Source organism: Rutidosis leptorrhynchoides, chromosome 3 (genome assembly GCF_046630445.1).
Source record: "Rutidosis leptorrhynchoides isolate AG116_Rl617_1_P2 chromosome 3, CSIRO_AGI_Rlap_v1, whole genome shotgun sequence".
Lineage (NCBI taxonomy): Eukaryota > Viridiplantae > Streptophyta > Magnoliopsida > Asterales > Asteraceae > Rutidosis > Rutidosis leptorrhynchoides.
Window position 1 is genome coordinate 677738085 of NC_092335.1, and position 25369 is coordinate 677763453.

The following is a 25369-nucleotide window of genomic DNA, read 5'->3' on the forward strand; positions in this document are numbered from 1 at the left end:
AAGTTCATCAATTGCATTTTAAGTTTCGGGAATCCAATTCACACATATGATATGCCGTTTTGAAGGTAATGAAGCATGTAATACAACCAAGCACTTATCAATAACATTAACAAGCATTCAACGCATCAAAAGTTTGCTTTAAGGCTATCAAACCCTAACCAAAATCCGCAAAAATCAATATTCATGTTTTTGAAGTTTCCTTAATCAACATACGCATCAAAACGAAGCTAGTGATACTAGTAACACAATTAAAACATGAACTTTAACAATTAAACAACTTTTAATCATCCAAAATCAAAGATTAAGCTAACCCACTTCAAAAGTTCAAACTAGTTACTCAAATCAACAAATCGAGCAAACAAAACATATATTCATGCTAGACACGAGCCATAGACACTAACTAACACAATTTCAAGTCAAAAACACGAATTTATAGAAATCTAGAGTTTTTAGAAAGTTACCCGAACTTGATGAAATTGGTATCAAAATGTAGAGGATGAAGAGAGGATCACGAAAATGTAATTTGTTTTGAAGTTTGCTTCCCGATCCGGATTTAGATGATGATTTTATGAAGTTGGGGTTTGTGTGTGTGTTCTTGCTAGAGAGAAAGAGAGAGAGGGGGAGATGGTTGAATGGTGAGGAAAGTGGGGAGGTGGTGACTAGTTGCCCCAATTTGGCCAAGTGACGAGATTGGTCCCTCAAGTTTCAAAGCGGGTGCGGTAATTAACCAAACGAATATTTTAAAACGCTCGAGTAAACGGGTGATGTCAAAATTAAATAGCGGGAATATAATGAACGTTACTCACGGAAACTATTAATTTAAATACGAAAGATTATGTTTTAAAAAAAAAAAGACGGTGTTAAAATTAAATTTAACGGAAAAACGCGGGATGTTACATTATCCACGCCTCAAAAGAAATTTCGTCCCGAAATTTAGTTGGAAGTAGTAGTTGTTGAGTCTTACTCGAGATCTCGCGTTGTAAATTCTACGAATAAGTGAAGGTACGTCCTTGAGCATTTCAACGAACTTGAAGGTCGGGGTCGTATGTTGTTTTAAGGTTTGGCTTCACGATTCATGGTTTCAACCGGTTCTCCTAGGAAGTGAGGGTTATCGTCGATAGTGAGTTCATCAAGGGAGATAACAAGTTCTCGTTTCGCAAAACACGTCTTTAAGTTGATACATCGAATGTAGGATAAACGGAGACTCGAAATGAGTCGGAAAATCTAAACGGCTAGCAACGGGTCCAAAACACCCCAAGAATTTAAAGGATCGAAATATAGCGGATTTAGCTTCCTACGTTTCCCGAAACGGATTGCACCTTTCCAAGGTGCGACTCTTAACGTGACGCGGTTTTCCCACGTGGAATTCGAGAGGTTCACGTCTAACATCGGCATAGTTCTTTTGGCGACTACGATCCGCCTTGAGTCTTTCTTGGAATTGAAAAATTTCCCGGTTGTTTCATGAATGATTTCGGGTCCGGTGGTTCGCTTGTCACCTACTTCGGTTCAACAAATTAAGAAAACGACGATTACGGCTATACGGGTCCTCGAAAAGTGTGACGTTAAGACTTGAATGAAAATCATTGTAGTACGAGGATTCGGTTAAAGGAAAAATACTTTTCTCAAGTAAATTTGAAGTTGGTAATACAAATTCGTATTATGGTTTTCAAGACCTAAATCGTATGTTTGTTCGGTCCGTCGGGTTGTGGATGGTACGCGGTACTCATGTCTAAACGCGGTCCCGAGGCTTTTTGTAAGGTACTCCAAAATCTAGAAGTGAAACAAGAATCTCGATCCGAAACAAAGTACATTCCGTAAGGTATATTTGAACAAGTTTGTTAGGACAAGTTTCTCAAGAAAAATTCGCGTCGCGGAAGATTTATCTGTTTCCAAAAACGTTTTTCGGAGCAAGTTCTCATCGGTTTCTGAAAACGTTCGTCGGGGCTATTCACCCTCGAGGCGAGTACTAGTATAACGTGAAGAGTCTATCTCTCCATTGAAAATTTAGAATCAAAGATTTCCTTATACGGAAGTACGAGTGTAATACGAGAGAAGTTTCCACCTCGGTGTGAGCATAACAGGTATATTGTAGTTCGTTGATAAAACTGTGCGAGGACGAGATAGTATTCATGTATAACGTATGTTTGAAGTTGAAAGAATTCGTCATTCATTCGGAATCATAAATATGGTTCGACAACATTCGAAGGTGTGTCCCCGGTATGGTTGTTGTCAGTACTTTCAGAGTTTTCAGATGTCCAAACATGAATAGATGAAGTCATGTACATGGCACATGGTGATGATTAGGTTGATCGAGTCCAATCACCATCACGAGTCATTAGAACTTTGGTATGTCTTACCGTAATATAACCACGTTGATCGAGTGTCGTTATATTACGCTAACTCATACCTCCATTCCCACATCACTCTATAGATTCAAGTTCGTGTAATCGTGAAGTTTAAAATAAACAAAGTGTAACGACGTCTCTAACGTGACTCGTATTGAATCGAAAGAATTAGTGCAACTATAAAGAAGCATTCCCCGAGGGAAGTGTATAAATGATTGTTCACGTCAATGTGGTTCGAGTCAGACAATAAGGTATTCAGGTATGAAAAGAGTAACGAGTCATGATAACGAGTAGCACGCAACCGTAGTGATAAATGTTGATGACGATACTCACCTAGAGTAGTGATGGTAGTAACACCAAAAAGTAGATAGTAAGAAACACCAGTGGGAAACCGATAGTAAGTTGAAACGGTGGCAAATAACAATCCGGGAGACAGAGTTCCCGAACAAGTGTGACTAATGAAGTCGTCGTCATCCATACGTGTATGAATCATGAATTTACGTGTGTTACCAAAAAGTGGCGGAATACGAGTTCGTATGATGAAGGTTGGGTACCATTAAAAAGTTTGCCTAAGAATGATTCAAGTATAATGCACAAGTAGTCAAGTAAGTGCTATCTATAGCAAATGTATGTCAGAATGCAATGGCTAACTATCCGGTTGTAGTCTAGATTCACTAATGCGTCCTAACGACTCTGTCAGACACACTAATGCACATCCTAGATCCCTACAACCAACGCTCTGATACCATCTGTAGCGACCCGACCAAATCGTCATTGACGGCGCCGCTACTTAGGTCTCGTTACGTGGTCTTAGTCCCTATATGAGACTCGTTTGACCAAAATTATGTCGCATTCATTTGAAAAGTACAAGACTTACAAAGTTTAGTTTACCAAACGGATCGACAACAAGTTTAAGTTTACAAAAGTATAATGTATAAATGAAATATCTTGCGACATAATTAGTTTAAAATCACAGTTGCTATAAATAGCGTAAGTATGTAAACAATATGTTTGAATCCAAAGGTGCTATCACTAGCGTATGCATGTATGTATGCTTGACTCCAAGCAAGAAATCAGAGTGTATGCATGTATGCTTGACCCCAAGCAAGTATGAATGTACGCGGAAGCATGTATCAAATAGCCATGTATGAACCTGAGAAACATATAGAAAACTGTCAACGAAAAACGTTGGTGAAATCATAGGTGTATTAGTAAACGTTGTTTTTGAACCACAAGATTTTGTATTTCCATAACGTTGATTATCTAAATCGTTTGCATTCCAAAAGTATTGTTCGCGAGCACCCAATTATCAAGACTTAACGTTTCCTTCCATAGAACCCCATCACAATAGTGTTAGAACATACACTGTTTCTCGAAAATATATTTCATCCGTAGACGGTAGCGAACCGTCCGTAATGAGGGTTTGTCAAACCCGTATGGCCACACAATATAAGTTCTCGCTTACACCCTGTAAGTGTAACTAATGATAATCGAATTGAGGATTTTTGTTCTAACTCGCTGTGGAATGTTTGTTTCCTTGTACTTGTGTTCAAAGTATAAAAGTATGTAGTATAAAACTGTATATGTTTCTCATCCCATAATTTAAAAGTATAAAAGTTGTTGAAAGATGGGACTATGATCTCACCTCGAGTGCACGAGTATAAATGTACTTCACAAAGTAAACGTGTGCATGAAAGTTGCTTAGTCTTGACCTAAACAAGTAAATTGTATCAATTAACCGGTTACGACACATGGTTGGGTGAAATGTGTTCAATTAGTCCTATGGCTCGTTACGACTCGAATAGTATAGCATGTGAATCACGTTGTCAAGTTTCATGCAAGAATCAAGTATAAAAGCATGTTAGAACGATTGTATAAAAGTTTGGTTAAGTTTGACTAAAAGTCAAACTTGGTCAAAGTCAACACGTTCGGGTCGGGTCCCGAACTATTTTTCTATGCTAGTTATTCATATATAAGCATGTTAAAACAAGTTGCATGTAAATTGGAGGTCTAGAACATGTCAAACATTTTTAGTAAAAAGGTCAAGGGAAACAGAATCTGGACGCGGCTTATGTCGCGCCGCGGCCAGGCCTGTCGCGCCGCGACAATGGCCGTGGCCTGGTCCCTGGCCTGTTTCACTTGTTCAAGGCTTGGTAAAATTTCAAACAAACGCAAAACTCAAACCGTAAACAATTAGAAAGCGTATCTTATACCGTTGGAAAGCTCTTTTGACAAGGAACACAACTAAACATGTTTCATCAAACAAAAACAACATTTTCCATAACCGATTTCTCGTCAAGTGATCATTTAAAAGTCCATTTTCAAAGTTTCAAGTTCATCAATTGCATTTTAAGTTTCGGGAATCCAATTCACACATATGATATGCCGTTTTGAAGGTAATGAAGCATGTAATACAACCAAGCACTTATCAATAACATTAACAAGCATTCAACGCATCAAAAGTTCGCTTTAAGGCTATCACACCCTAACCAAAATCCGCAAAAATCAATATTCATGTTTTTGAAGTTTCCTTAATCAACATACGCATCAAAACGAAGCTAGTGATACTAGTAACACAATTAAAACATGAACTTTAACAATTAAACAACTTTTAATCATCCAAAATCAAAGATTAAGCTAACCCACTTCAAAAGTTCAAACTAGTTACTCAAATCAACAAATCGAGCAAACAAAACATATATTCATGCTAGACACGAGCCATAGACACTAACTAACACAATTTCAAGTCAAAAACACGAATTTATAGAAATCTAGAGTTTTTAGAAAGTTACCCAAACTTGATGAAATTGGTATCAAAATGTAGAGGATGAAGAGAGGATCACGAAAATGTAATTTGTTTTGAAGTTTGCTTCCCGATCCGGATTTAGATGATGATTTTATGAAGTTGGGGTTTGTGTGTGTGTTCTTGCTAGAGAGAAAGAGAGAAAGGGGGAGATGGTTGAATGGTGAGGAAAGTGGGGAGGTGGTGACTAGTTGCCCCAATTTGGCCAAGTGACGAGATTGGTCCCTCAAGTTTCAAAGCGGGTGCGGTAATTAACCAAACGAATATTTTAAAACGCTCGAGTAAACGGGTGATGTCAAAATTAAATAGCGGGAATATAATGAACGTTACTCACGGAAACTATTAATTTAAATACGAAATATTATGTTTTAAAAAAAAAAAGACGGTGTTAAAATTAAATTTAACGGAAAAACGCGGGATGTTACAGAGAATACACGCTGTTATACTTACTTTATCAAATGCTTTTGTATTGACACGAGTACTATATATGCATATTGAGTTTGTTCACAAAGCCTCTAGCTTGAATACTTTTAATACCATCGGTGTAAGCACAATTTAGATGGACGGATCCGTTAGGTTGACAACCTCACCCACTATAAAAACAGTGGTGCATTTATTTTGAACATTAAATACATTTGAACCTGTGTATAACATTTTATGAGGTAAAGGCGGGTATAGTGGATTCTATGCTCGGGTCATTGCTAGTATTCAGGTGCTCATAGACTATGCAAACGTTTCGCAACTTGGAATTGTACTTGTAAAAGGCAAGGAACTTAAACTATTTTTCTGATAACTGTCTTTCAGATATTGTTACATACTTTAAACCTGTAGATTCACCAACATTATTTGTTGACCTGTTTTTGCGTGTTTTATTCTCAGGTCCTTAAGAGGTAGACTTCCGCTGTGTTTGCTGCATGGTCTGGCCGTGGAGTCAGCATATTATTTAAAGAACATTATTTACTTTCGCATTTAAAACTTTTGTAACTGTTTAAATATTGTTGGCTTGTGGTTACGATCACAACAGTGTTTCTATTTTGGAATTTATTGACTTATGTTTTGAAGTCAACTTTTAATAAAATTAAATGCGATTGCTTTAAACGTCTCATATAGAGGGCGTAACTGTTAACTGTGGGACCTTGATTAACGCGCCGTCAGATGGTAATGTGGCGGGGTGTTATAGTCATTTATTTAATAACAATCTTTATGAACTCGTATGACTCGAATGCAATGTCTTTTGAAATATGCCATGGATGACTCCAAGTAATATCTTTAAATTGAGCAAATGCACAGCGGAAGATTTCTTTCAAACCTGAGAATAAACATGCTTAAAAGTGTCAACCAAAAGGTTGGTGAGTTCATTAGTTTATCATAATCATTCATTTCCATAATTTTAATAGACCACAAGATTTCACTTTTTTCCCATAAATATACATCTCATATCAGGCATTTCGCAAACTGCATAGAGATAAAAATCATTCATATGGTGAACACCTGGTAACCGACTAACAAGGATGCATATAGAATATCCCCATCATTCCGGGACTCTCATCGGATATGATAATAACTCGAAGTACTAAAGCATTCCAAATTCCAGAATGGGATTTGTTAGGCCCATAGATATATCTTTATGATTCGCGTCAATTAGGGGTACTGTTCCCTAATTCTTAGGCTACCAAGCTAAAAGGGGCGATATTCGATTTCGATAATCCAACCATAGAATGTAGTTTCGATTACTTGTGTCTATTTCGTAAAACATTTATAAAACAGTGCATGTATTCTCAGTCCCAAAAATATATATTTCAAAAGCATTTAAAAAGGGAGCAAATGAAACTCACAATACTGTATTTTGTAGTAAAAATACATATGCCGACATTGAACAAGTGTAGGGTTGGCCTCAGATTCACGAACCTATATTAAGTATATATATATATATATATATATATATATATATATATATATATATATACATATATATATATATTTATGTGTTGGTCAATATCTGTCTAACAATTTAAGTCAAGTCGTAGTGTATCACAATCCTAATGCTTGAGACCGATATGCAAAAGTCAACAAAAGTCAACTTGACCCAAAATGACTTTCAAAATCTATGCATGTTTATTATATAACTTAATATAGTCGTTTTAAATATATTTATCAGATTTTATTAGAGTAAATAATACAAGTCCTTTATTAATAAATAAAAATTTATATTAACATATATATATATATATATAATAAAAATATACTTTTATATATCTTAAGTAATAAAATTTATAAAGTTCACTTAATATCATAAAAACATAGTGGTATGTATTATTAATGTAATTATATTACGTGTGGTAAAAATATCTTTGTATCACATATTTATTTGATAAAATAATATTGATAATAATAATAATAAGTAAAAGTTGTATTATTTTGTAATAATAATAATTATTATTATTCTACTGATAATAATAACAACAATATTTATTTACTAATGATGATATTAATTATAATAAAATGATAATTCTTATTATGATAATTTAATAATAACGATACTTTTTAATATTAACTGTAATAATAATAATATTTTATATAAAAATAATAAGTCTATTCAAAATGATAATTTTTAATAATAATAAAACTAAAATGATAATAATAATGATATTTTAGAATAACAATGATATTTTCATTAAAATGATAATTTTAACAAATGATAGTTTTAATATTAACGATACTTTTAATAATAATAATAATGATAAAAATAATAAAAAGGATATTTTTATCTAAATCACAATCTTAACAATATTTTAACCGAATCATGATACTTATACATATTATTTCCTAATCGACTTGTTTAATAGCTTTTAGTCCTCTTTTATATCGCATTAATAATAATGATAATAATATTAGTCATAATAATTAGATGATACTAATATTAGTTTTAATAATAATGATACTAATAATAATAAATATTATAATAATACTAATGATAATACTAATAATTATTATTATTACAATGATAATAATAATTATAATAATAGAAATAATAATAGAAATAATAAGAGTTAAACTTATATTATTATTATTCTAAATATAATTAAGGGTATAGTATGTAATTAAATGTAAATGAGTCAAAAAATAGTGTGTAAAATTCAAGAATTTCTGAGGCAGTAGTACAGGCAAAAATGGGAGAAAAGTCTATTGTTTGAAAGAGAGTAAAACCCTTTAATTAAGTAATTATTAACTCTTATATACTAAAAGCGGTGGCTGATGTAGTTTCAGTTATATGGGATTGTCGTTTTGAGTTTGCGTTCACATTACAAATGGCCCCTCAACTGCGACTATATTTACACAACGGCCCCTCAAGTTTACACTTTTTTCAGGAGTACAAAGTGTAAATATATAATTTTATTAAAATAAAAGAAACTAATTCCACCCGAATTTATAACGAGCCCTATCTTCTCGCTCGGTGCGAGTTAAATTTTTAGAGACCACCGTTCAACTCGAAAAAATCTTATTAACCCAACGGGACTAACTATACGCGAAACGGACACTTCTCAAAAAAACGCTAAACAAAACGACAACCCGTATCTTCCCGCTCGCCACGAGTTAAATTTTTCCGACGGCAGCGTCAGACTCGAAATAATGTTATGAACAAAACGAAACTAACCACGTTCGAAACGAACACTTTTAAAAAATGCTAAACACAACGACAGCCCGTATCTTTCAGTTCGTCGGGAGTTAAATTTTTCCGACAATACCGTTACACTCGAAAATTTTTATCGAACAAAACAAAACTAACTACGTTCGAAACGGATACTTTTTAAAAAACGCTTAACACAACGACATCTAAAACGGCGCTTAACACATGGGCCGTGTTCACCTCTGTAAATACACAACGCTACGTTAAATATGAATACGTGATGTGTGAGCTAAGGGGTATAAAATACTATTAAATTTTACTAGGAAATACTATTAAATACGATACAATTTTACACAAGATATTTATTTATTTATTGAATGGATATACTTAAACCTTGCTATAACACTTATAGGCAGTGTACCTAATCGTACAGTAGTGTAGTTTTTAGTAAGTCCGGTTCGTTCCACAGGGAATTTTTTTCACAAAGCTTAACGCTATATTAGTTTAAATTTATAAAAATACAATATATATATATATATATATATATATATATATATATATATAAGTAATATTATTATTATAAAGGGGGGTTTTTACCGTTTAATGACCGGTTTGTCGATTTTAAAACTTTAGTCGCAGTTAAAACAAAATATAAAATATTAAATAAATAAAAGACTTAATTTAAAGAGTAAAGTAAATAACGATAATGAAATTGCGATAAATAAAAGTGCGATAAAATAAACTTGCGATAATTAAAAAGTACGATAATTAAAAGTGCAATTAAATACAATAACAATAAATAAAAGTGCTATAATTAGAAGTGCAATTAAATATAAAATAAAAGAAATTAAATATGAAATAAAAGAATTATGCTTATTTAAACTTCCGTAATCATGATGTTTGACGTGTTGATTTTAGTTTTATGCCCATGGGTTAATTGTCCTTTGTCCTGGATTATTTAATATGTCCGTCTGGTTTTTGTCCATAACAGTCCATCAGTCATAAATATAAAGTGCGAGTGTCCTCGTCAAATTATCCTTATACCCGAAGTCAAATATTCCAACTAATTGGGGACTTAAACTGTAACAAGATTTTAATACTTTGTTTAATAATTACACCAGGATGTCGACTGAGTGTAACCTAAGGTTTTAATACTTTGTTATCAATTATGCCAAGTGTCCTTGTACATAATTTCACCCCTGTTTTAATAATTCTAGTGGCTATTGATCCATTCCCGTGTCCGGTTAAATGAACGATTATTCGTACATATAAATACCCCGCCCATCGTGTCCGATTGAGTGTAAATGGTTATTTATAGGGACGCCCAATTGTAAATCTTTATATTAACATTAACAAACTATCATTTAGTTAAACAAATATAAAGCCCATTAATAGCGCATAGTCTAATTTCCACAAGTGTCGTTCTTTTGTCCAAACCCCAATTATGGTACAAAGCCCAATTACCCAATTTTAGTAATTAGCCCAACATCATGATTACTTCGGATTAAATAAGCATAATAATAACTTAGCTACGAGACATTAATGTAAAAAGGTTGAACATAACTTACAATGATTAAAAATAGCGTAGCGTTACACGGACAGAATTTCGACTTACACTCTTACAACATTCGCTAACATACCCTTATTATTAGAATTAAAATTAAAATTAAAATTAAAATATAAATTATAAATATAAATATTACGTTTGAGTGAAGAAGAAAAAGATGTGTTTTTGTGGTGCACCAAAGCTCGATTTTTATAGGCATGTGGGCTGGAACTGGGGCTCATGCGATCGCATGGATTTATGCCTTCCAGGCCATGCGATCGCATGGCCAGATGGGGAGGCTCACATTTGGTTGTTTTCTTCTGCCGACGGTTTTATAATATAATATAATATATATATTAATTTTAAGAATTAATTATATATTATATTATATTTATGTGCATAGTTGACTTGTAATTTTTAGTCCGTTGCGTCGAGCGTTGAGAGTTGACTCTGGTACCGGTTCCGGATTTTCGAACGTCCTTGCGTACAATTTAATATCTTGTACTTTTAGTTTTGAATCTTGTACTCTTGTAATTTTGAGACGTTTCTTATCAATAATTGGAACCTCTTTGATTGTATTTTGTACTTTTGAGCTTTTTGGTCGTTTGCGTCTTCAATTCGTCGAATCTGTCTTTTGTCTTCACCTTTTATTATTTAAACGAATATCACTTGTAAATAGGACAATTGCAACTAAAAGCTTGTCTTTCTTGAGGAATAATGCTATGAAATATATGTTCGTTTTTAGCATTATCAATACGCATGCCGAAAGCCCCGCCGCAACGCGCGGGCCGGTCCGGACTAGTTACTCCTATTTATTACTAGTTCCATCAAGGAAAAGGAAATGAAATACTCCGTAATACATTCTCACTCCTAGAAAGAAAAGTAAAATGGTGACAACAAACAAATTGCTAAATTAGGGTTTTGGAATTTGGGGATAAAATCACAACTTACAAGTCTTTTGTTCTCTTAACCAAAAAGTTGTCGGATCAACGTCACCTTCCATCAACCCCATTGCCACCGTGATTCACCGTTGTCTGATTTGGGTCAATGGAAATAGGTTAATGGCAATTTTACCCGACCCGACACGACACGACAATAAAGGTTTACTATTTTTAGTTACTTCACTTTTATACCCTTTATTTAAGTTTTATGCACATTTTGTACTATTATTATGTATAGACAGTCTTTATCATTTCTAGGGTTTAAATGACCTAATTGAATTTGGGGGTTTTTGTGTACGTTTTGTTTTCTACACAATACAGTAAGTACATGCATGTATTTACATTGAAAAAAAAAAAAACGATTTGTTTATCCATTTTGTATTCACTGCAAATTGATATAAAAAGCTTTCATTTTTGTAAATTATGCAGTCTTCTGATCGGCTTGTGTCTGCTTTAAAAACACGGGTGAGTGTTAAATTGCCCTAATTTCATATATTCATGTGATATATACTGTAATATTTGTATTTGTTGAAAGATTGAAACCCTATGCTTTTATGCTCTGTTGAAAGTCTGTTATTCTGTTTGTTTATTTTCATCTTTGCATGCTTTTGGTGCGATCTCTGTAAAGAAATTTGAAACTTTTGAGTTAAATTTTGGATTGTGTGAGTGATTCAGTTTCTTTTACTTTATATATCCATATGCAAGATTGAAACTTTATGCATCTTATTCTTGATTGCAAGATTCTGCTATTTTGTACGCTTATTTTCACTGTTACATGCTTTAAATTGTTATATCTGTAAATAATCTTTGAAGTTTGTTACTATGGTATGATGGATTGCTGATTAAATGGTTATGATTTTGTTTCTTTTCGGGTAAAAATAATTTTGAAAGAAAACAGCCAGGTCGATATTCAGGATAGGCTTAAAGGTGGAAGTCTTCTTTGAAAAAGACGGTCTGCATGACATTTGGTTCCCTGCAACTATCGTTGAAGATTTAGAAAACGGGTTGTTCTTGGTTGAATATAAATGTTCAGGGGTTACCGCTAGGGTTACTGTAGATCATCATCATGTTCGCCCCTCGACTCCTTAAATTAAGGTTTCAAGTTTTGCTTTGTTAGAAAAGGTTGATGCTTTTTATAATTTTGGGTGGTGGAGTGGTGTAGTTACTAAAAAACTTGCAGATAATAAGTATATTGTGTATTTTAAACACACAAATAGAGCCGAAGAATTTAATCATTTCGACCTAAGACCGCATATTGAATGGAAAGACGAGCAATGGTTCACTCCTTATCAGGTATTAATAGATTATTTTTAGGGCAAAAAGGGATAATGTTTTAATCCAATGCTCTAATCACACTCGTCTTTTGCGTTCATCCTTTTGATTGATTATTATTGATGTAGATTGTAGTCTTTATAATTTTGAAGATAAATATGTTAACGGTGTCTCAAATTTTTTCAGGTTCCCATTTCTGATGATGTCAATAGTGATGTCACAAATTGTGTAAGTAGCTCTTCTGTTGTAACAACAACAATGAAGAAATCGAAGTTTCGTTTTGGTATGAAGAAAAAAAATATGAAGCCTCTTAAGAAACTGAAGTCTAGTATTGCTTCTGATGATCAAAGTCAATCAAATACGGGTCAAAGTAAAGGCGACGTAAGTGACCCACTCGTGGGTCAATCTGGACACGTTCAAGAATCCGTCAACGGTGATCAAACTATTTCTATAATTAAGACTCTTGATAATGGAAAGAAAAAGGTGGGTTCAGCATTCAGTATATTAATAATAATCAATAAATAATTTATAAACTATTTGAAAAAGAATAGGGTAATTTTTAGTTTTTGATAATTGATAATTTACTGGTGCAGCCTTTTAAGCGAAGAAGACTTGCATCTTCGAAGGGTAGTATGATTACTTCTCTGAAAAAGAAGAAATTGTCAGTTATTGATAAAGGGCCGGAAGATATACCTGAAGGTATGTAATATTCACCGTGTTAAATGTCTAAAAATGCATCAAACTTTTTAAAAAACTATTCACAGTAATTATTAAACTTTAGGTATTTATTGTATGTATCAAACCTTCAATTCTTTGTATTGTTATTGTATGTCTCCGATGACTTTCATCATCAGGTAATTGATGTTATGATGACATGGCAACTATATGAGTTGCCACGTAATTAAAATTGCTGCAACGTTACTATTGTACAAGTTCTAAGTGGCCATATACATACAATAGCAATGTTCAAAAATCGCTACTCGGAAAGTACTCGGTCGGGAATTTTTAGGAAGTACTCAGCTTCGGATGTTGACCAAGTTTGACTTTGACCTATTTTACAAGTTTTGACCAAGTTTGAATGATTTTTGATCGAGTTTAACTGACTTTGACGTCGTAATCCGAGTAATTTGACCGAGTATTTGGGAGACTTTATTTGCCGAGTACTCCCGAGTTCTGCAACACCTAATAATAGCATACAATTAACATAATACATACAATAGAATTTAGGTAAAGTTTGACATACTTCAGACATGTAAAACTACTCAATTTTATAATCTTATATGTTGTTTTGCTTGTTTATTTCTTATTGTCATAGATATTAAGTTTTAATGACTGCATTGCGCAGGAGATACAAACTGTACGACCCCAATAACGAATCTGGACGTTGTGAAGGAAAATAATGATACAAAAAAGTTTCCTTTTGTTCCTATCGTAATGGGTTTGCAATGTAATGCAATGACTGTGACACGTGGCAAGAAACATTTAACGGTGTCCGTTGAAAATCTTCTAAAGGGTGCAGAAGAAGCTCAGACACCTCAATCAGTTGCTCCATTGTCACCAAAGTTAACAGGCAATCTGGTATGAGGTCTACAGTTGTTGATATAAACGTTTACTTTTGTAAAAGGTGGTAATATGGGTGAGTCAGGTGGGTTGGGTAATAGGTCAAAATGGGTCCAGGTTGAAACAGGCTCTACGGAGCTGACTAAAAACGACCTCTTATAAAAGGTTAAGGTTAATAATGAATACAAAGCAATAGTGTATATATAAACCCTATAAACCTTAATATCTAAACCCCAATAGCTAAAACCTCAACATACGCTCGAAAAACACGATAATTGTTATATATTACTTCTTTGAGCGTTTTCCCGCCAAAATAAAAACATTTATCACAAAGTGTCTCTACTAAATGTTCATATTTTCATCCCATCTATAATGTTCGTGAACAAAGTTTTTTCAAAAAACGAAAAAAAAAAATAAAGTTTTTGCTTCCCCCGCTTCCCCCCGATTGGTTACTTCCCTCTTGATCCTACCAATATATATATATATATATACACACACACACATAGGGCTAATCAAGATCGAAGTGAATTTTTGGGGGATGGGGGAAGTAAAAGATTACGTGCACATAACGTTTTTCTCTAAGCAAAAATTTGTGAAAGTTCATCAGAAAAATAATATCAACCTTTCATAAAAAAGAATATCATTTTACAGTAAAGATGTCAACGTTTTCGACAAAATCAATAACATTCATTATATGTAATGTTTTCTGGGAAAACAATATGTACCATTCACCAGTTAGGATTTTTTTGTTCGAAAACATTCATCATGAGTAATGCTATTTTTATTATAGATTTTGAATTTTGATTAAAAAAATGTTCTTGTTGGTAAAAATTATTGTTTTTCACGTATATCATGAAATTGTATCTAAATACAACGTTAAATATATAAATGAATGGTGAAATAATAACATACTTTTAAAGAATGTTTACTTCCCCCCCCCCCCCCCCCCCCCCCCCCCCCCCCACCACCCAAAATCAGCTTCCCCCTGGATTATCTCCCTATATATGTATATATATCTTTAATAGAACAATTTATGAGGTTGTATGTATGAAGAGTGGACTCTGGGCTGATATTTGACATATTTGACCCAGTTCTCTCCAATTTTTAAATCTTATAATTTGACTCGACCCTTTTAAAAGTAAATATTCAAAATTCCAATCTTTAGATTTCATAAAGTTGTTAGTTTGTAAGTTATTATATTTCACGAAGAGATGGTTATGAGTGTTGTTCCTATTGTTCGTATGCAAGCAGAATGAAGTAGCAGATGGTGTTACAGTAGTAAAAAGTAAGAGGGGAAGGCCATCCAAGAAAAAACCCAAAATCCCGGAAACATCCTTGCCAGGTATAATTTATGTTTTTTTATTATTTATTTTTATCTTTTACAGTTTACATGACGTTATCTACTTGTACCAAACCAGACCTAACTGAGCGTTGGACCAGGTATGGTCCCTTTCTTATCTGATCCAGTTATTTCTGGTTAATGACCCAGATTTTGTGTACATTTAGGACTGATTTATAGTGAAAGCTTGGTTACCGTTGTAAAATCTGGATTGCTTTACTCCGACTTGAATGGCCTCAATCCGACTTAAAAGTCGGTCAACAGGTCAAGGTTGGATTATTTGATTAAATATTTTATCCGACTTAATTTTTTGTAGGATAAAAAGATAAATATTATATCAAACAAAATCAAAAATGTGAGTTGATATATGCCAAAGTAATATAGTACAATTTATTGACAAAATTTTTTCTAGTCTGGTACAATACGATAAGTCCCCACCTAGCGATTTTATAATCTTGAGCTTGATAGGGCCTGGTCCATTTGCTCGATAGTATTTTGTTGGGATTAAAAATGTTTATTTAATGCATTTCATTTCAATGGTTTAAATTCTAATTAATAATTAATAATGATTATGATTCATGGCATTTTATTTTAATAATGCCATCAAATGAAAACTGTAAATTTAATTTCTTTTAATGAAAGTAATCTCGTACTTCTCTAAAGATTGCAGCAGAAGTTTTCTGTTTCCCAAATTATACGTATTTATATAAATCTGATTTTAAAAAAAGAAAAGAATTTCAGAAAAGAGAAATGAATATCTGCACGTATTTCTTAACACTTTTTTTTTTTTTTTAAAAATGCAGCAAATAATGATAATGGAGACGTGATTCCGTTACTCGATGTAGACGAGGTGCCAAATACAAGTTCAGGAATGGAGTTAACTTTGCAACAGCATAAGGATAAGACCGATTATAGTGAAAGCCATTCAAAGAAGAAGGGAAGGTCGTTCAAAGTACGGCCCAAAATCCCGGAGACATCGTTGGCAGGTATAATTTAATTTTGTTTCAAATTGTACGTATTTATATTTATGGTTTATATAAAATCTGAATTGAAAAAAATATAAGAATTTGATAAAAAAGAATTAAAGATGGCACATATTTCTTAATCTTTTTTTTTTTTGAAAAAAATGCAGCAAATAAACAGAATGGAGATGCGATTTCGTTAGTTAATGTAGACAAGGTGCCCAATACAAGTTCAGGAATGGAGACTTTGCAACAACACAAGGATAAAGCCGCAAAAGGAAAACGAGGAAAACGACGTAAATTAAGTAGCATGAGGGACGAGTCTTCACTAAAAGGTGCATAATGACTTCCTTTTAATGATCCAGGGATTATTATATTAACGTAGACATATTATATTCTAGTTTTGCATTTTGTGTAGATATTCAAGGTCCATTGAACCAAACCGCTAATGGAAATTCCGAAAATTCATTGGTCACAATGTCCGATGATCAACCTCTCTCAAGGTGGTTTGGAGGAAAGCACTCGTCATCAGGCAAGAAAATTCTCTCTCACACACACACACACACACACACACACACACACACACACACACATATATATATATATATATATATATATAATCAAGAAGTAGATTTAGGAGGGAAGTGGAAGTAAATATTTTTTTTTATTTTTTTTTTATTTTTTTCACAACCACTAAGATGAGGTGAAAATATGAACGTTTAAAAAAGACATTTTGTGATGAATATTATTATTTTGACCAGAAAACGCTCAAATAATAACATTCATCACGATGAATGTTATTCGTGATAAATATTATTCTTCGAGCGTTTTTTGGTCAAAATGATAACATTCATCACAAAATATCATTTTTAAATGTTCATATTTTCACCAACATTCATAACTAACTTTAAAAAAATAATTATAATAAAAAAAAATGTACCTCCCCCTTCCCTCCTAAAATTCGTTTCCCTCTTGATTAGCCCCTATATATAGTGTTTTTTTTTTTATCAAGTTTTGAAATGTTTTATAATGGTTAAAATTGGTTGATCTTTGTAATTGTTTGCAGTGAAGAAACCATCGGATAGTTCTAAAAGTCCCGTCGTTACGGCCAATGGTGATGGTCAAAAGTCAACTTTTGAAAAACGTAGTCAACTTTGGGGAACATTAGAATCGATGGAAGCGTTCCGTTTAATTCCACAAAAACCGCATTTTCATCCGTTGAATAGTCTTAAAGAGAGTGCGCGTGAACGGCAAGCTATCAGTTATATGGTCACGTTTTCAAGTGTTTTCGAGGATATGTTTCGTTTACGTAGTGACCGTTCAAAATCCGATATTGAAGATCTTTTGGAGATGCTTTCTGAACTCGAAAGTCACGGTTTTGATGTCGATCGTATAAGGAATCGTTTGATTGAGTTACTTCAAATTAAAGATAAGCAGATAAAGCTGGATACATTATCGAAAGAAGTTCTTGATAAATTGCAGGCAAAAAGTGTCGAAGATCAAGAAAACGAACAAGAGATCGAGTTGATCGATAAGCAGATTAACGAGCTGCTCGCAAAACGTGACCATTGTTTAAAAAAGAAAGAGAAGGAATCGGAACTTGCGAGTTTGGAGGCCGAATTTGAAGGAATCAACGAAAGTATGCGTGGGGCCCGTAGCAGATTTGATCAGTTAGCTTCTGCATCTCTGTAGGTGCGTTTTATGAGTAATTTGGTTTTAAGTTATGTGATAGTTTCTGGTGTTCTTTATTATGTATCTATGGTTAGGGCCCACAAGTTTCTCTAAATATTCAATCGTGGCCACAATTTAGACTTGAATACACTTGGGCCGGAGTGCGTTGGACGGTCCATTTGGCCAAGCATCAACCTTTTTTAGACTTTATTTCTAGTTTAACATTTGCAGACCTAAAATGGAATACTTGGTAGCTAAATGATGTATTGGCATGTTTAGTTTAAGGACATGAGTTTGATAACATTTAGGTATGGGTTGATACCTATTAATATGTCAATCCTTTGCACCCGTTTAAAGGGCTGGGTTTAGAAAATCCCCTAATTAGGCCCCGTTTGGTTCACGGAATCCCGAATTTGATGGAATTAGAATTAAATTTTAGACTGCTTCGTTTGGTTGACGTATTTTGGAAGGAACTAATTTTTTGGAATTTTGAGATTATTTCATCCGCGGAATGTTCATTCCTTCAAGATGTTGATGGATTTGAATTCCTTCCAACATTGTATCCTTGAAAAAATAAAAGCATCTTCAAATACTTACGTTATATTTTACGTACATTTCGATTTGCGTTTTCAACGTGCGTTTTCGCCGCGAGCTTTTGGCTTGCGTTTTGGGTGCACGTTTTGACTTGCGTTTTTGGTTTACGTTTATATTTTACATACATTTCGACTCGCGTTTGGACGCACGTTTTGGACACACGCTTTCGACTCGAGCTTTTGACGCGCGCTTTCGGCTTGCACTTTCGACGCCTGTTTTTGACGCGCCGCATTTCGACTCACGCGTTCGGTTTACGTTTATATTTTACGTACATGTCGACTCGTGTTTTCGACGTGGGCTTTCGCCGCGCGTTTTCTCTGCTCATTTCGCTTCACGTTTTCGGCTCGCATTTTCGTTTCGTATTTTCGATTCGCGAATATGTTAACTGAAAGCCGAAACGTAAGTCTGAAAATGAAACCTAACTTGAAAACGTAAAATCTTTTGTATAACTTATTAGTTATTTTATAAAAAGGAATTCAATTCTACGCGCCGCATTTCGACTCACGCGTTCGGTTTACGTTTATATTTTACGTACATGTCGACTCGTGTTTTCGACGTGGGCTTTCGCCGCGCGTTTTCTCTGCTCATTTCGCTTCGCGTTTTCGCTCGCATTTTCGATTCGCGAATATGTTAACTGAAAGCGCGCCGCATTTCGACTCACGCGTTCGGTTTACGTTTATATTTTACGTACATGTCGACTTGTGTTTTCGACGTGGGCTTTCGCCGCGCGTTTTCTCTGCTCATTTCGCTTCGCGTTTTCGCTCGCATTTTCGATTCGCGAATATGTTAACTGAAAGCCGAAACGTAAGTCTGAAAATGAAACCTAACTTGAAAACGTAAAATCTTTTGTATAACTTATTAGTTATTTTATAAAAAGGAATTCAATTCCATTCTGTGTCAATAAAAGTACATTTTTTTTTTTTCACATTCCATGGAATTTATCAATTCCAATTCCTTCGGATTCCAATTCCTTTGACCGATTCCATTCCTTCCAAAAAAATTCTTCCAACCAAACTTTGTTTGATAGTGGGATTATAAGATCCTAATCTGAGCTTTCATTCCTAATCTTTTGAATACGGAAGCAATCATGAGTAGGTTCTTGATCTAACACTGAATGCCTAAAGGCATAGATAGACTCCATATACATGTCATGTAGCTATATTTTGTGATCCATCATGTATATGTTAATGTCTTAGCACATCGATTTCATTATTAATGTTCTATCATAAAATGTTCTACAACACCATGTGCAAATATTTTGCCCAGATGGGTTGTCGATCAAATTTCTCTCTTAATGTGGTCTTTATTTGATCGTTCTACTGTGTTGGTTTAGTTTGTCGATAGGTGAGCGTAAAACTTAGTGAATTGTTTTGGGTTCGCAGAGGAAACCTCTCTGGCGATAACCACATGTGTCCCCACTAGCGAGTAAAACCTCTGGGTGACGAGCCCCTGAGCGACGAGACCCGTAGGCGGGTGAATTGCGCACATTGACGCCTTACCGGTCAAGAGCACATTTTTAATTCGATCTAGGGCGTTACCAAGATCCGGACTTGACCAAGTGGTTAACTTAGTGAATTGTTTAGTAAATGTAAAAACTTATAAAGATCTTGAAAATATAAAGTACAATGATCTTAAATGTGTGTAATGAAGATGAGCAGTGTGTTTTAAATATGCACATTTAAAATGGCATGTGTGTCACTTTACTTATGTATGAGTTAATTAAATTTTTGCCAACTTTGACGAGCTTTACACTTAAATACGGTACCCAAAAATTTAAGTACAGGTAACAGCTCATCAAATAATAGTTTGATAATTGAATCCACCTTCCCATTTTAATGTCCCTTTTTCAAGAAAAGACGATAAAAAGGTGACGGTAGTTTGTCATAGGAACCCCTCGACAAATAAGTGTAAAATACGGAATCTCTCATGTAAAAAAAAAAAAGTTTAAAAAACTCTAGTGATATATGGAGTAAAAGACTGACCACTCATATAATTTTATGTTTGCAAACAACAAATCTATATATGATTGGTAAGATCACAGAAACATATAGTGATTGATGTATGAAAAATAGTATAATGGTCGAGTACCACCTTTTTGTGGTCACTCAAGCCACCACTAAAAACAAGTAAACGTAGAAGTCATATAGGTTTGGGTACCTCTCTCGTGACATTAAAATATAGCAATTGCAATAACGAGCATTAAAGAAATATACCTACCATTTTCCTATTATTCCAGAGTTTTTTAAAATAACAAAAACACAAGCAAAAGCAGTTTTATTTGTAAAACAAAAAAATAAATTAAAAGAACTTTTAATACAGTTAAAGACTTATTATTCACTACTCTCGCTTCTTCGATCTAAGGTGTAGTTTAAGTGTATCCGCGTATGATTTCGAATTAAATAGTGAAAAAATAAATTAAAGATAAGCTTTTTTTGTAAAAAAATAGCTCGTGGAATTATTAGGATCGTATAGTATCTTATCTTAATTAACTATCCTATTATACTATCGGAAAACAGTTTCACGCATCTTATCTTTTTTTTTTTTTTTTTTTTTTTTGAACAGCGATTGGGATCATCCGAGGGGGACTAAACCACCCGTTGCGATCATCTCCCGTTTCGACTATACCGATGCAGCGATAATAACCCTGCCTCCATCGCTGTCTGGGAGGAAACCTTGAGTAAAACCCCCTCCCTTTACCCCAAAGGATATGTGAAACGCATCTTATCTAAATTAAAATTAAAATTAACATTAACATTGAAAACTAATTAAACAATCAATAATCAGTATTTAATTTTGTTTAAACAATCAAACATCTAATTTACTAGTTTTTACTTCGTGGAATGATTTGATGTTTGGCTTGATGCTCAGAGCATGTAGGCTAATGTTAAATCACGCCTTAATAAACTGTTGTATGGCGGGTCTTTGAGTTCTATGGCGGTTCAGGAAATGGTTTTTATCGATCACCAAGTGAATAAAAATTATTTATTTGAATTTGTTCGTTTAATTTCTATTTCTTGAGTCTTGACTTAATTGTAGAAGTCGTCTGTAAAATGTTAGAACTCTTGGCATATTAAATCGTTGTGGATTTCTATTTAACTTCTTCTTAGAAATATACGTTTCTTAATATATTTGGCCGTTTTAAAATAATCAAAGACCGTACACTTTTTCATACACACGGATAGTGCATCGATCACTTCACAATTTTTTGCCATATTATTGTATGTAGGTGACATTCTTGACCAGAAACTAACTATAGCAAGTGTCTAAGGCCGGATCCATTAATGACAACGGTAAATATTAATTATTCCGAAGAATATAATATCGTAGCTATTTGACATAAAGAACTTGATCTTACCTTCGTTTGCAGGGCCGTCCCGTCAATTCTAAATTTCCGTCAATTCTAAATTTTCATATGAGCCCTGTTCAATTATCAAAAAATGGGCTCTTTTGTATACAAAACTTTTAAATATATGTACAAATAAGTTCAGTAAATACTAAAAAATTTGGTTAAGTAGCAAAACTATAGGCCCCTTTGGACTATGGGCACTGTGCGAGTGCACGTGTTGCACACCCTCAAATCCGCCCCTGTTCGTTTGTCACCATGACAAAATCTTCAAACTTCAAATTTAGCAACTGATGAAACAATACGCATATAAATGGAAATAAAAAATCAGCATCAAAGATAAACAATCAACATGCAAAAGATAAACAATTAACATGCAGTCAAAATCAGGATAATAAAAAGAACACAATGAATTAACGTGATTATATCATCATTTAGTGGATGACTAGCGTATTTAAATGATAGTTGTAAAAAAACGTATTTTTCAAGGATATTTGTAAAGTAAACTCGGTGCTGGTAACACCGGGTCTTAGACATATTATCCAAATCTTTTGTTGGCAACAATGGTACTTGCCTACGTGGCAACAAATTGACATCTTTTTTTTTATCACGTTTTTTACAAGATGTTACAAACTGTTTAGCAATTCACGTTTTTGTTAATGTGACAAGACCTAATGTTGATCAAGATCTGGTTTTGATGATGTGTTTTTTTTGAAAGCCTAGTTTTATTCAATCACCAAAACATCAAAGATGACACATAGACATCATGGTACACATGGACCGAACCCAAATACAAACTATACAATAACCCAAGAACGGATAAATAATATATGAAATAATCAAATACAATATCATCAAGTTTCTCCTTGAGCTACAAAATGACCACCAAATTTTATGACGTTAACAGAATACTCTCTGGATCCTTCGACCATTCCTTGATATCAATCTGCACCTTCTTTCACCTATTTGCAATCCATTGATGAGACAACGCCTTTATGCGAAACAAAATATATTCTTTTAAACCCGAATCTCTTTTCTCTGTTGTGCTATGAACGATCTTGTTTCTCCAATACCAAATGTTCCACAATGTTATGCAACTCGTTGCCAAAAAAACCTTGTTAAGCAAATCTGAACAAACAAGTGAATGATCTAGAAAATCACCACAAACCACTACACTTTACAGATTAAAACCAAAGAAATCACAAAACGAAGAGTTTATCTCTTTTTACCAAAAATGAATACAATGAAAACTGAATGAACCGTCTACAGTAGCTAACCCTAGCCTGCCTTTTATACAATCAGAAAGACAAGAATCATAAACTACAAACAGACCTCTGGACTATTAAAACTTTGAATAAATAACATAAATGGTCCATGTAGTTTCTTTCTGTATTATTGGAATGGATACTCAAACACAACTACGTCCCATCTGTGTACTATCTACCTTGGACCCCACACCAGGTGCATTATCCAATAATGGACTGTACATGATTCGCAAAGTGTTTGAGCCTTCATAAACAACAACAAGTACCAGCTACATTCTGAATCTTGACAGCAACCAAGTCTGCTCTCATGATCCAAGACTGCAACCATCACCAAACCATCTACATACCTGTTACTCAACCAAACAAGTATTAGAAAGTGATAAAACAAACAATCAAATGTTTAGATTGTCACTTTAACACAACCCCCCCCCCCCCCCCCCCCCCAATCTAATCATTTGAAGAGATTTAACAAATACAAATAATCACACAACACCCTATGTTGTGGACCACTTAAACCTTTTGTGAATAAGTCAACAACATTATTTGCAGACTCTATTTTCTTCACATCTATAACACCTGCAGACAACTTATCTCTTACAAAATGAAGATCTATTTCAAAATGTTTAGTCTTTTCATGGAAAACAGGACTAGAAGCAATTTTAATTGTAGCATTGTTATCAACAAATACATCCACCGGTAGCACAACTTTATATTCCAACTCAACAAGCAATTTCAAAATCCAAACAATCTCACAAGTGACATCAGCAAGAGCTCTATACTCAGCTTCAGCCGAGGATCTAGATATGATAGCCTGTTTTTTGCTCTTCCAAGAAACCAATGAGCCATTTAAAAATACACAATAACCTGTGACAGACTTTCTGAACATACCAGCTTTACCCCAATCAGAATCAACATATGCCTTTAATTCAACATCAAAAGTTTTTGAAATATATACACCCAACCCAGGAGCACTTTTTAGATACCTTAATAACCTTAAAGCACATTTCAAATGTGACTGTAGAGGTGAATGTATGAATTGACTCAACAAGTGAACATAATATGATATGTCAGGCCTTGTCAATGTAAGATATATAAGTTTACCAATCAACTTTTGATATTTATTAATATTTTCAAGAACCTTATCAGTTTGAGTACATTCTGTGTTTAAAACAAATCTTGCTTCCAATGGTGTTTGTGCAGGCTTACAACCCAAAACACCAAATTCAGCCAACAACTCTAAACAATACTTCCTTTGTGACAAGCAAAAATACCAGATTGTGTTCTTAACACTTCTATTCCCAAAAAATATTTCAAAATTCCTAAATCTTTTATTAAGAATTTTGAACTTAAAAACAATTTAAACTTGTCATTTCTTCCACATTATTTCCTGTAACAACAATGTCATCCACATAGACAAGTAAAGCAACAAAAACACCACTTTCAGATTTAACATATAAGGAATAATCATTTTTACTTTGTTTAAAGCCATGCTCAACCAAGGCAGAGGATAATTTTTCATTCCACTTCCTTGGGGCTTGCTTTAAACCATATAAGCTTTTTTTCAACTTGCAAACCCTTTTTTCAGATTCATTAAAATACCCTAAAGGCAATGACATATACACATCTTCATCTAAGTCACCATAGAGAAAAGCATTATTTACATCAAGTTGATATAAATCCCAATTATTAACAACAGCAAGATTTAATAAGCATTTAACAGTGGTCATTTTAACCACTGGAGAAAAAGTTTCATCAAAGTCTATGCCCTCTCTTTGATTATAACCCTTAACAACTAATCTTGCTTTATACCTATCAATTTTACCATTAGATTTATATTTGATTTTATATACCCACTTGCATCCAATTGATTTTCTATCTTGAGGTAAAACTGTAAGTTCCCAAGTATCATTTCTATATAATGCTACCATTTCTAAGTTCATAGCATCAATCCAATGCTGTGACTTACAGGCCTCCCAGTAAGTAGAAGGTTCAACACTTTTATTCAAAGAAACAACAAAACACAGATTATAAAGACTTAAACTGCTATAATTGACAGTTTTCTCAATGCCATACTTAACTTTTCCTTCAATAACAAAATCA

General features: G+C 33.7%; 1 pseudogene; it reads left to right on the top strand.

Moving 5' to 3' along the window:
• The first annotated feature begins 11599 nt into the window (after window positions 1-11599).
• On the top strand, window positions 11600-18351 carry LOC139899419 (DUF724 domain-containing protein 6-like; annotated as a pseudogene).
• The last annotated feature ends 7018 nt before the right edge of the window (window positions 18352-25369 follow it).